Source organism: Ambystoma mexicanum, chromosome 3q, assembly GCF_040938575.1.
Source record: "Ambystoma mexicanum isolate Mex_15411 chromosome 3q, UKY_AmexF1_1, whole genome shotgun sequence".
Classification (NCBI taxonomy): domain Eukaryota; kingdom Metazoa; phylum Chordata; class Amphibia; order Caudata; family Ambystomatidae; genus Ambystoma; species Ambystoma mexicanum.
Window position 1 is genome coordinate 2,931,207 of NC_090926.1, and position 13,381 is coordinate 2,944,587.

The following is a 13,381-nucleotide window of genomic DNA, read 5'->3' on the forward strand; positions in this document are numbered from 1 at the left end:
GCCGAGTGCGCTATGGTGCTTTAAGCACCTTTGCAATGTTGAATTGCAGGGGTTAGGGAGGTGGGGGTCAGGAGACTCCTTACCTTTGGCCTGGGTCAAATCCAATTAGCATATTCTGGGATACCGTGAACGTTCTTGGAGCGGAAAATTACATTTACTTTAAAAATCATTTTCAGCTAAAGGTATGGAGGGCTAAGAAAACAAACAGGGACAGTGGTGTTTAACTGATCAAAGGGGGGTAATAGAGTAATTTAATGTTTCATAAGGGTGTGTTTTAGGATGGGGCACTTTGGTGTGGGTCTGGAGGGAGGGATAGGGACATAGTGGTGTGGATCTGGAGGGATGGGGACACAGTGGTGTGCCTCTGGATGGAGGGCTAGGGACAGAGTAGTGTGGGTCTGGAGGGAGGGTTGGGCCACATGGACGGGTCTGGAGGGAGAGATAAGGCACAGTGGGTATGGAGGGTGGCATGGGTCATCTAGGTGTGGGTAGGTAGGATGGGACATCTTGGTGTGCCTCTGGAGGGAGGGGATGGGGCACATTGGCGTGGGTTTGATGTGAGGGATGAGGGCACATTGGTGTGGGTTTGATGGGAGGGACGGAGGACATTGGTCTGGGGAGGGATGGGGGCATATTGATGTGGGTCTGGAGGGAGGGGTTGGGGCACATTGGTATGGGTTTGATGGGAGGGATGGGGCATCCTGGAGTGGGTGGGATGGGGACATCTGTGTGCATCTGGGGATGGGATGGGGCATCTTGGTGTGGTTATGAGAGGGAGGGATGGGGCACATTGGTGTTGGTCTGCAGGGAGGGATGGGGCATCCTGATTTGGGTTGGATGGGGACATTGTGTGGGTCTGGAGTGGGGGCACATTGGTGTGGGTTTGACGTGAGGGATGGGTACATTGGTCTGGGGAGGGATGGGGCATATTGGTGTGGGCGTGGAGGGATGGGGACATTGGTCTGTGTCTGGGGAGAGATGGGTCTGGAGGCCTGGATGAGGGCATCTTGCTGTGTGGCTGGAGGGATGGTGGGATCTGCAATGGATGGTGGCACATTGGTGTCGGTCTGGAACAGGTATGGGGCATCTGTTGGTCTGGAGGGTAGATTGGGGCATCCTGGTGTGGGTGGGATGGGGACATCTGTGTGCATCTGGATGGTGGGATGGGGCATATTGGTGTGAGAGGGAAGGATGGGGCATATTGGTGGGTCTGAGAGGGAGGCATAGGACACATTGGTGTGGGTCTAGAGGGAGGGATGGGTGCTCATTGGTCGGCGGAGGGATATGGCATCTTGCTGTGTGGAGCGAGGATGGGGCATCATGGTATGGGTCTTGCGGAATGGATTGGGCATCTTGGTGGAGTCTGGATCGGAGTGGGCATCATTGATCTGGAATGGAGGGACAGGGCAAATGAAGGGGGCATGTCAGGGAATGATGGAGCATGTGGGTCTGAGTGAGAGCGAGAGCACTCTGTTGGGAAGGAAGAGGGGCATCTGGATGGGGTATGTATGTCTGGAGAGCAGGATGTTGGTTTATGGGAGGGGTGGGAGCATGTGTGTGTCAAAGGGATGGGTAATCGGGTGTCGGTATAGAGAGAGGGCGGATGGCGTCATGAGTCTGGAGGTAGAGGTGAAGCATGTGGGTGTGGCTCTGAGAGGTGGAGCTGTTTGGTGTAGGTATGGAGGGACAGATGTTGGTGTCATTGCGTGGGTTCAGAGGGAGGGATGGTGGCATGTGGGTCGGCAGGCAGGTGGCATTTGAATCTGGAACATGTGTTTTGAAGGAGAAATGGGGCATTTGAGTGTGAATTGGGGCTGGGCTATCTGCTTGTGAGTGGGGGCATGAAGGATCGTTAACAGAGGAGCAGCCGGAGGGAGAGCCGCAGGCCCGACCTCTGTTGCATCCCAGAGGCGCACACCCACAGCCCGTGGCACCTCTTGCAGAACAGTCCGGGGTGTGTGGGCAAGCAGGTGCCGGGGAGCGGGTATTCTCTTCCACCGTAGGGGGGGTCCGCGACCCAGCAGATGGACCGGGACGTCTTGCAGGGTTGGGTTAACCTGCTGTAGATGTCCCCAAGCAGGCACCTGAAAGGGAGCACCGCGCGGCCCCCTCACCGAGCCGGCCGCTGTGCTGGCCGGGAGCGTGCACTCCTCGTTCTGACCCGCCAGCGGGTGGGCATTGGTGGGCGCACCCCGGTCTGCAGGGAAGCCCCGAATGAGGGCAGCCGGGAGCTGAGGGAAACCTGACTGCTCTCAAGGGGCGCCTCCCCAAGCAGAGAGGGGCCCGGCATGCCAGGCGCAAGCCCTGAGACATGGTGCAGCAGGCTTACTCGACGGGCGGGCGTCAAGGTTCCAGCCACCCAACTCTGAGGGCGAGCGATGACCAGGTCCGCTGGTGCAGCGGGTCACCGTGCCTCTTGCCCAGGCACCTGGAGCTCGGGCCCCGTGCGGCCAGGCTGGGCTCTGAAGACTCTAGCGGTCCCACCCGACCCCCTGGCTGTGCTGTCTCTGGCCCGCCTCACTGTCCGTCCCCTTAACCCCCGGAGGGGGTCAGGGAAGGATGAGTGGATCAGGTGGGCCGGTGGCAGAGTGGCCTGCCTCCATTCCCTCCTGGGAAGCGCTGTGCCGGTTTCCTGGGCTGAGTGCCTGGATTATTATTATTATATTTTTTATTTTTTAAACCACATGGTCTCAGTCGAGCTACACAGGGTGCGTGGCTGTCTCACCACAGGCGGCCCTGCCTCCCCCCTGGCCTCTCCTGCACCGGCAGGGTCTGGCTGATGTCTGGAACAAAAAAAATAGTTGCCTGCGACTCTTGGCGGTGGATCACTCGGCTTGCGCATCAATGAAGAACGCAGTTAGCTGCGAGAATCGGTGTGAATTGTAGGACACATTGATCAACACTTCAAACGCAACATGCGGCCCCGGGTTCCTCCCGGGCTATGCCTGTCTGAGGGTCGCTTGTACATCAGTCGCCCAGGGGTTCCCTCCCAGGGGCATGGCTTGGGCTATCGCAGGGACCTCGTTCCCTTTGTCCCCCCTATGGTCAGACCCCGATCAGCACCGTTGCATCCCTGGACCTGGTGCGTAGGCTTATTGCCGGCGTGTCCTGGCCTCCCCAGTTTCTCCGCCTCATGCTGGTTTCAGGAGGACTGGGTGGCCGGCACGCCCCGGATGGGGTGGCGGCAGCAGCAGCAGGCCTTAAAAAAGCCTGGCGGACCTTCACCCTACTCCGGGGCACCTGGCCATGCTGTTTGTGGCTGCCAGCGCAGGATGGCCACGGAGCGCGTGCCTCACAACCATGTGGGCTTCGGCTGCAGATTGGCACATCGCACACTCGGCTGCGCCAGAAGCACAGGGCTGGGGCAAACCCCCGTATGGGCCTGAGGCCAGCTGATCCGAGGTTTGTGTTCCCCGACTACGGCCTCGGATCAGACGTGGCAACCCGCTGAATTTAAGCACATTACTAAGCGGAGGAAAATAAACTAACCAAGATTCCCTCAGTAACGCCCAGTGAAGAGCGAAGAGCCCAGCGCCAAATCCCTGTTCAGCGCCAGGCGTGGGAAATGTGGGCTACAGAAGACCGACTCCCCGGCCTCGCCGAGTCTCACCCTGCGAACGGCGTTAGGCCAGTAGCGGCCTCTGGCATGCCGGGATCAGGTTGCTTGGGAATGCATCCCAAAGCATGTGGTAAGCGGAGGGTTCTCTTTTCTTTGTGAAGGGCAGCGCACCCTGGAAAGGGTTCGCCCTGAGAGGGGGGCCCGAGCCTTGGAAAGTGCTGCGGTGAGCTCTCGCTGGTCCTTGAAAATCTGGGGGAGATGGTGTACATCTCACGCCGGGCCGTACCAATATCTGCAGTAGGTCTCCAAGGTGAACAGCCTCTGGCATTTTGGAACAATGTAGGGAAGGGAAGTAGGCATCGGATCCGTAACTTCGGGATAAGGATTGGCTCGAAGGGCTGGGTCAGTCGGGCTGTGACGCGAAGCGGGGCTGGGTGCGCGCTGCAGCAGGACGAGGCGTCTCACCCCTCCACCCGGGGGCGGCGCCGACTCAGGATACGAGCCGGGCCCTTCCTGTGGATCGCCCCAGCTGTGCTGGTTTTCTCTCTCCGTTCCCCTTCCGGGATTCGGGGCAGACGTTCTGCCTCAGCCAACACCTAGCAGCTGACTTGGAACTGGTGCGGACCAGAGGAATCCGACTGTTTAATTAAAACAAAGTATTGCAAAATCATTGACGTAATGCGATTTCTGCCCAATGGTCTGAATGTCAAAGTGAAGAAATTCAATGAAGCGCGGGTAAACGGCGGGAGTAACTATGACTCTTACGGTAGCCAAATGCCTCGTCTAGTTAGTGACGCGCATGAATGGATGAACGAGATTCCCACTGTCCCTACCTACTATCTAGCGAAACCAAAGCCAAGGGAACGGGCATGGCAGAACCATCGGGGAAAGAAGACCCAGCTGGTCTTGCCTCTAGTCTGAGATTCCCACTGTCCCTACCTACTATCTAGCGAAACCAAAGCCAAGGGAACGGGCATGGCAGAACCATCGGGGAAAGAAGACCCAGCTGGTCTTGCCTCTAGTCTGGCACTGTGAAGAGGCATGAGAGGTGTAGGGTAAGTGGGAGGCCCTCCGGCCGCCGTTGAAATACCACTAATCTTAAAAAAAATTTCACTTACCCGGTGAGGTGGGGGGTGAGCCCCGTGGGGCTCTCACTTCTGGCTCCAAACGCCCCCGCCATACGCTACCTGCTCCAGGGACAGTGGCAGGTGGGGAGTTTGACTGGGGCGGTACAACTGTCAAACAATAACGCAGGTGTCCTAGGGCGAGCTCAGGGAGGATAGAAACCTCCTGCGGAGCAGAAGGGCAAAAGCTCGGTTGATCTCGATTTTCAGTATGAATACAGACTATGAAAGCGGGGCCTCACGATCCGTTTGGCTTTTTGGGTTTCAAGCAGGAGGTGTCAGAAAAGTTACCACAGGGATAACTGGCTTCTGGCGGCCAAGCATTCATAGCAACGTAGCTTTTTGATCCTTCGATGTCGGCTCTTTCTATCATTGTGAAGCAGAATTCACCAAGCGTTGATTGCTCATCCACTAATGGTTAACGTGAGGTGGGTTTAGACCGTCATGAGACCAGTTAGGGGTACCCTACTGATGATGTGTTACAATACTAATCCAGCTCAGTACGAGGGGAACCGCAGGTTCAGACATTTGGTGTATGTTCTTGGCTGAGGAGCCAATGGGGTGAAGCTACCATCTGTGGGATTGTGACTGAACGCCTCCAAGTCAGAATCCCCCCCAAAACGCAACTATACCGCAGCGATGTCGAGCCTTGGTTGGCCTAGAATTGCCGGCCTCTCGGCCGGTGCTTAAAGCTGCTCGACTCGAGTGTGGACAGAAGGGGGCCACCTCTCTCGCCCGTAGTGCACCGCATGTTCGCAGGGCACCTGGTGCTAGATCCTTCGTAGACGACCTGATTTTGGTTCAAGGTTTCCTAACTAGCAGAGCAGCTACCTTGTTGCAATCTATTGAAAGTCATCCTCTGTGCCAAGCTTTTATCTCAATGTGCCACCAAGGGTCTCCATCCTTCCTCCTGCTGTGCCGCGTGGCGCACAGGGAAACTCCCACCCACCCTGGGTGCCCACCGCGGGGGTCAGCTTGGCGGACCAGATGGCCTCGGCCTGGGCCTTCCAGGTGGTGCCTTAAGCCCCCGGACAGGGCGGTGGAAGATAGGCTGCAAGCCACCCAAGGGTGGGGGGGGTGGTCCCTTAAGCCTCTGCCCCTGGACAGTGGGGTCGGGGCAGGCACGGCCGGCGGGCTGCCGGGCCAACTGGCCCGGGGAGTAGGCCCAGATGGCACAAGTTGTGGCCGGCGTACTAGATGGCCCGATTTGCAGCTGACTCCTGCATTTGTCTCCGGTCGGGTTCTGCATGCCCCCACCTTAATGGTCGGCGTGCCAGTGTCTCCCTGGCCCGAGTGCACAGAGGTGGTGCCTTAATCCTTGGGCAAAGTGGGGAAGAGAGGCGGCAGCTTTAAACCCCCCACCCCAGAGCAAAGGGGGGTGGTACCTTAAGCCTGTGCCCCTGGACGGGGGGTCGGAGCAGGCACTGCCTGTGGGCTGTTGGGCCATTTGGCCTGGGTAGTAGGCCCAGATGGCCCGAGTTGTGGCCGGCGGACCAGATGACCAGAGTTGCGGCTGGCTGCGTGGGGGCTTAATAGTCGGTGTGGAAGGGCCACCCTTTGGCATCCAGGGCAGCCATGGTACAGTTACTGGCCTGAGTCCCATGGCCTTTGTAGGTTGCTCCCGGGCCTCGGGCAAGTGTCACCCGCGTGTGGTCAGATGCAAAACGGGGGGTGTGTGTCAAAGGGCGCCCTGAGTGGGCCCCTTACCTCCACTGGGCTATAACCGCTTATAACGCCTGGCCTTGAGTTCCATGACATTCGTGGGTTGCTCCCGGTCCAGTGCCACCCGTGTGCGGTTAAGTCCAAGATTGGGTGCGTTTGTCAAGGGGTGCCCTGAGCGGGTCCGTTTCCTCCACGCGGGGGTAAAGGCACTCGCCGTGGCCGGCCCAGAGTTCCATGGTGTTTGTAGGTTAGTCCCAGAGGGAAAGGCTCTAATGTGGTGGGAGAAGCTCTAAGGGGGGGCCTGGCCAGAGCTCCAGGAAGATGGCTGGGGTTGCTGCCCCGGGCCTTGGGTGCACCTTTCTTGTGCCTAGTTTCGAAAGTCCCAGAGCCTAGTAGTTGTTGCGGGGAGCACTGGTGGTGGGGTCCTGATCGCTCCCCACAGGGAGAAGCTCTTAAGGGGACCTGCTAAAGCTCCAGGCCGGCTGGTGGGGTGCTATTTCCCCCCCCCCCCCGGCCACGGGCGCCTGTCTCTCGTGTGGGTCGACTCTCCCCCGAGGGATAAGCTCCAAGGTGGGTGAGAAACCTCTTATGTGGAGGGGGGAAAAAGCTCTAAGGTGGCCTGGCCAGAGCTAGAGGATGACCATTGGTGCTGGCCCCAGGCCCTTGGGCACCTGCCGGTCCCCTGTCCTTTATCAGGCGGGGCGGCCCATTGCAATGCATTGCCCTACCAGATGGCCGCTCTCCATAGGAATGACTCCAAGGACCAGATGGCCGGGCTGCTCTTTATGTCCCAATGGGCGTCAATTTGAAATTTTTCTCCAGTTGGGTCTATGAGGAGCCCGGACGCTTTTGCCGAGAGGCTCCACGCTGGGTACACAGATTACAAGAAAGCTAAGTCACCTTCCTCCGGATTACTATAGACTGGGTGAGAGGGACCTGTCTGCGCTCCTCTTGGTTCTCACTGCCCAGGCCCTGTGGCGACACCACCGGGCCACGTGCCCCATGCAATGACCCATTAGAGACTGGTCTGCTGGGGGCGCTCATCCGAGCATTCCACGGGATTGATTTGGCGTACTTGGTCCGTCTAGGGTTGGACTGCTTGTCCAGCGTCAGCTGTTTTTTCAAGCAATTTGCTTCCACCCGCCTTGCGACCGTGTCAAGGGTATGCCCCCATCGGGGAGGGCACCCTCGTGTGGGCGGCTCTCCCCTCTGAGCAGAGCAAAGGCCAAGCAGCCCGGCAGCTCCCCAGTGGTCAGGTCAGAGTGGATGGGGTCCCCCCGCAAGCCACGACACGGCCCCTCCTCCACCAAGCACGTTTCTCCAGCAGTTCCGAACACATGTTCTGTGGGGTGCTGACCCCCTCTGTCACCACACCGGTGGCGACGTGCGGGCGAACACCCTACCATTTAAGTTGTGCCTGGGCCCGGCCTCTCGTGGCGGAGCAGGCCGGGCTGCCGGCGCTTGCGTGACCGACCTGTCCACCCAACCCACATGCGTCGGGTGATGCTCTTTGACGCTCGGGCTCTGAAGACAGCTCCAGAGGGTGCAAAGGTCTGCTCGGAGGTGGGCACGCGGCTCCCCCATTGCCACCCTCCAGCAGGTGCGGCTACCTGGTTGATCCTGCCAGTAGCATATGCTTGTCTCAAAGATTAAGCCATGCACGTGTAAGTCACATGGCTGGTGCAGTGAAACTGCAAATGGCTCATTAAATTAGTTATGGTTCCTTTGATCACTCCACCTGTTACTTGGATAACTGTGGTAATTCTAGAGCTAATACATGCAGACGAGTGCAGGCTTGACCGGCCGCTTTGGTCACTCTAGATGACCTCCGGTCGATCGCACGTCCCTGTGATGGCAACGATGCATTCGGATGTCTGCATGCTGATTTCTGCCCTATCAACTTTCGATGGTACTTTCTATGCCTACCATGGTGACCACCGGTAATGGGGAATCATAGTTCGATTCTGAAGAGGGATCCTGAGAAAAGGCTACAACATCCAAGGAAGACAGCAGGCGCGCAAATGACCCACTCACGACTCCAGGAGGTAGTGATAATACATGACTCTTTCGAGGCACTGTAATTGGAATGAGTACACTTTAAATCCTTTAACGAGTACCCATTGGAGGGCAAGTCTGATGCCAGCAGCTGCAGTAATTCCAACTCCAATAGCGTATATTAAAGTTGCTGCTGTTAAAAAGCTCGTAGTTGGATCTTGGGATCGAGCTGGCGGACCGCCGCGAGGCAAGCTACCGCCTGTCCCAGCCCCTGTCTCTCGGCGCCCCCTTGATGCTCTTGACTGAGTGTCCTGGGTGTCCGAAGCGTTTACTTTAAAAAAAAAGTAGTGGGTTCAAAGCAGGCTGGTCACCTGAATACTTCACGTAGGAATAATGGAATAGGACTCTGGTTCTATTTTGTTTGTTTTCGGAACGGGGGCCATTATTAAGAGGGACGGCTAGGGGCATTCGTATTGTGCCACTAGAGGTGGAATTCTTGGACTGGCGCAAGATGAACCAAAGTGAAAGCATTAGCCAAGAATGTTTTCCTTAATCAAGTCTGAGGTTCGAAGACGATCCAATACCGTCGTAGTTCCGACCATAAACGATGCCGACTAGCGATCTGGTGGCGTTATTCCCATGACCCGCTGAGCAACTTAGTTTGGTTGCAAAGCTGAAACTTAAAGCAATTGATGGAAGGCCACCACCATGAGTGGAGCCTGCGGATTAGTTTGACTCAACACAGGAATCTCACCCGGACACGGAAAGGATTGACAGATTGATAGCTCTTTCTTGATTCTGTGGGTGGTGGTGCGTGGCCGTTCCTAGTTGGTGGAGCGATTTTGTCTGGTTTAATTCCGATAAGAACAAGACTCCTCCATGCTAACTAGTTACGTGAACCCCCTCACCCTCCCACCACAGCGGTCAGTGTTGAACTTCTTAGAGGGACAAGTGGCGATCAGCCACACAAGATCGAGCAATAACGGGTCTGTGATGCCCTTAGATGTCCAGGGCTGCACACACGCTACACTGACCGGATCAGCGTTTGTCTACCCTTCGCCGACAGGTGCGGGTAACATGCTGAACACCGTTCATGATAGGGATTGGGGATTGCAATTATTTCCCTTTGTACACACCGCTCGTCGCTTTCTACCGACTGGATGGTTTAGTGAGGTCCTCGGATCGGCCATTGCCGGGGTCGGCAACAGCCCTGGCAGAGCGGCAAGAAGACAATCAAACGTGACTAGTGGAAATAAGTCGTACGGGTTGGGTTAACCTGCCGGGGACATCCCCCTACCGTAGAGAGGGAGCCCCGAGCGGCTCCTCTCCTCACCGAGCTGGCCCCTGAACCGCCGGGCAGGCGTTGGTAAGCGCACCCCGGTCGACAGGGAAGTCCCGAGTAGGAGCAGCCGGGAGCGGAGGGAAGCCCGGCTGTTCTCAATGGATGCCTCCCCAGGCAGACAGGGGCTTGGTATGCCGGGTGAGCCATGGTGCAGGAGGGCGTTGAGGTTCCGGCCACCCACGTCTGTGGGTGAGTGATGGCCAGGGCCGCCGGCTCAGCAGGCGACATTCCCTCTTGCCCAGGTACCTTGAGCGCAGCCGGAAATGGGTTTGAAGACTCTAGCGATCCCACCCAACCCCCCCTGTCTGTGCTGTTTCTGGCCCGCCTCTCCGTTTGGCCCCTGAAAGGGGGGCGGTGGAAGGATGCGCAGGATTGGGCCGGTGGCGGAGCGGCCTGCCTCCGTTGCCATGGGAAGCCCTGCCGCCATGCTGCTGCAGGTGGCGGGCAGGCTTCCCAGGCTAATCGCCTGGATTCTTTTTGTTTTGTTTTAAAACCCTGATGGTCTTGATCGACTCACAAGTGGGGAAGCTAGACTGGGCACTGTGCTGTCTTGCTGCAGCAGGCGGGACAGGCGGCGCTGCCTCCCCCCTGGCCTCCCCTGCACCGGCAGAACTATCCCCTTCCCCCATGGATCACTGCGCTGCATATCTTCTGAAGCGAGTGTACAGGGTTTAATGGATCGTAGTCTATAGTATATCCAACAGTCTTAGTCTCTGAGGACACCATTGTTCACGGTAGTCTTTGTGCAGGAAGTTCAGGGCGGTGTCCCACTCGTTCTAGGATTTAGCTAATCCCCTGGGTATGTATGTTGCCCATTCCAGTGAAGTGTAATGCCACATTTTTGCTATCCATTCCTGTTTGCTGGGGATTGTGGTTTGTTTCCACTTTTGCACAATTGGGGAGAGGGCCGCCACACTTGGGACCATATATGCTTTCCTCTGTGGTTTAGTCAGGTGTGTGTCCAGCACGTCACTCAGGCCCAGCATAGCTTCTCCACGTTCTCTCCGTATTTGGGGACCAAAGATGGTTTCCATTTCTTGACCACTTAACCAGAATGGTTTTAGGATGGGGCAGGGTCACCAGACATGGTGCCACATGCCTACTTCTTTGCAGCCCCACCAACACATCTGTGATACTGAGGTGTATCTTTTATGTAGCTTCTCCGGTGTTAGATGCCACTGCACCAGTATCCTGGTCCACATTTCCCTGATCTGCATCCCTCTCATCAACTTGGGGATTCGCTGCCACACTTCCCACCACTGTTCTTCAGAGATCGGGAGGGGCAGCGTGTCTGGCCATTGTTTCATATAGGGCCACTGGACCTGTGCCTCTGGCATGGTGAATAATCTGTACATTTTACTAATCATTTGTCTATCACCGGAATTTGTTAGCAAGTACCTTTCTAGCGGAGTGAATTCTCTGGTTGTGGATTGTTTCATATCTCGAGAAGAGAGCCAGTGTCGTTGATGAGCATAGCGGTACATATTCTCCTCCCGCAAACCTGTGGTTTGTTTGCAGAGCTGGAATGATTTAATCTCCTGTCCCTCCATCATGTCCATTGTGCGAATGCTGCCCGCCTCTTCCCACCTGGCATATGCTCCTTTCTCCAGGCCCGGGGTAAACTGTAGTTTGCGGAATAGGGGAGTGAACGGAGATGGGTAGGACGTGGTTTGCTTTTTTTTAACCAAAGCATCCCATGTATCCCCCACCAGGGCTGTAATTTGGCTTCTGTACATGTTGGGGGGGTTTATCTGCTCTTAGGGGGTGGCTGTCCGCTCTTGGGCACCACAGGATCTCGTCCAGGGGCCTTCCCACCACTGCCCTTTCTATCCTTCGCCAGATGCTGTCGGAATTCCCATTGAACCAGTCTCGGATGACCCTCCATTGAGCTGGTAGTACATTTGAAAGTTCGGAACTCATTCCCCCCCCGCCCCATGGGAGTGACCATGACCCTCCAGCCCACCCTCTGTCTTTTCCCTTGCCAGATGTAGTTGGGTACTATTTATTCAGGGTTTTGAAGAGTTTTGAGGGACCGCCAGGGGGAGAGCCTGAAAGTAATATAGCGGTCTGGGGAGAATTATCATTTTACTAACATTGATGCGGCCCATCCCGTCATGACCCTTGCCCCTGGCCCTCACTGGCAAGTCAGCCTTCCAGTTAGGGCCAGGTCAAAGGCCTTAAAACCTCATCCAAGACTCACTTGGAGTCAGTCCTGGCGCCTTTGGCGCCAGGCTCATAACCATCATGAAGACCAACATTAGAATGGGACTATTTACTTGGGACTATTTAACTTGGGAGGGAGGGGGTTCAGCCAACATGGAGGCACACACTTATCTCAGTTACAAGGAACTGAGCTATGCGGTTTAGTCTTTTGGGTGTGGCAGGCCTGGGACTACTTTACCTGGACTACTTTGGGTGTGGCAGGCCTGGGACTACTTTACCTGGACTACTTTGGGTGTGGCAGGCCTGGGACTATTTTACCTGGACTACTTTACCTGAGACTATTTAAACCGCACCCAAACAGCAGAACATGCTTTGCGTTATTCTGCTGTGGGCAGCGTAACGCTCACAGTGTCCAGTTCTTTGATGCCAGTTTACCTGAAACCAAGGACCTGCAGAGAGAAAAAGAACACTACAAAACCTACCTGGAACAGTATCCTGTCTTCAATCCATCGCTGACTTCAGTTCCGCTCACCAGAAGGTATGAACTTCATCATCCGGCACTGCATGCATCCTGGAATACCATAACCTGGAAAGAGGAGAAAGAAAGACAGCATTAGTAAGTGTTTACTCGCGTTTCCTCCAGAATTAAGAAAGCCACACAATTTTACCTGGGTAGTCATCTCCTGGTCAGTATCATTACTGAAACATTACAGCGCTCGGCGAGGAACATCGCAACCTGCAAGGAGAGAAAAGACACAGGTTAGCAATATAAAAGGCGAAACAGCACCGCGCATCGCGCATTACTTACCGGACAGCATTGCGCACACCGCTCTTTCGCCTACCGGCCCATGCTCATCTGCAAACTGCATGACACCAAAATACCTTTCCATACCTAAAAGGAAAGAAGCAACACATTATTATTTGAACTAAGAGGAACATAAGAACTGCATATGAAGACTGTAAAGCAGCAAACCTACGGAGTCGCAGCAGGCCTGGATTCCCACGGGGGGGTTTGCACCAGTGAAGTAACTTGGTCGCTGCTCGCCCCCCACATCTACATGCCCCTGCCATGAGGAGCAGGACGGAGAATCCACCTTTAACAATATTAAGACCCATCTTTAACCAGAGGCCTTAATAAGGGACCGGGAGAGGGTTCGAGAGTGCAAATCATCCAACCAGGGCTGGGTGGCGTCCCCGTGGATACCAGGTGAGCGTAACACATCCATGATAGGTTAAGGAGCCTCCCCTCTCCCAGCCAGGTCTTGAGTTTCCAACAGGTGGGGATAGTTTGCTTTGTACATATCCTCTAGGGTACTGGTTATTGTCACCCCCAGGTATCGAAGGGATCCCTCTGCTCGTGCAAATTGCCCTTTATCTGATGTTTCTGAGGGCGTACCTTCTTGTAGCACCATTAGTTCCAATTTTTAGTTGTTGATCTTCAGGCCTGCCACTCTGCCAAATTCCCCTAGGAGTGCCGTTAACCTCGGGAGGGAAGTGTCCATGTCTGTTAGCACGACCACGAAGTCGGTGGCAAAG

At 55.9% G+C, this 13,381-nt stretch overlaps 1 non-coding gene across 1 annotated transcript; it reads left to right on the forward strand.

Moving 5' to 3' along the window:
* The first annotated feature begins 2,809 nt into the window (after positions 1 to 2,809).
* Positions 2,810 to 2,959, forward strand: LOC138448131 (5.8S ribosomal RNA). The gene has a single exon (XR_011259990.1). It is a non-coding gene; the product is annotated as a 5.8S ribosomal RNA (ribosomal RNA).
* The last annotated feature ends 10,422 nt before the right edge of the window (positions 2,960 to 13,381 follow it).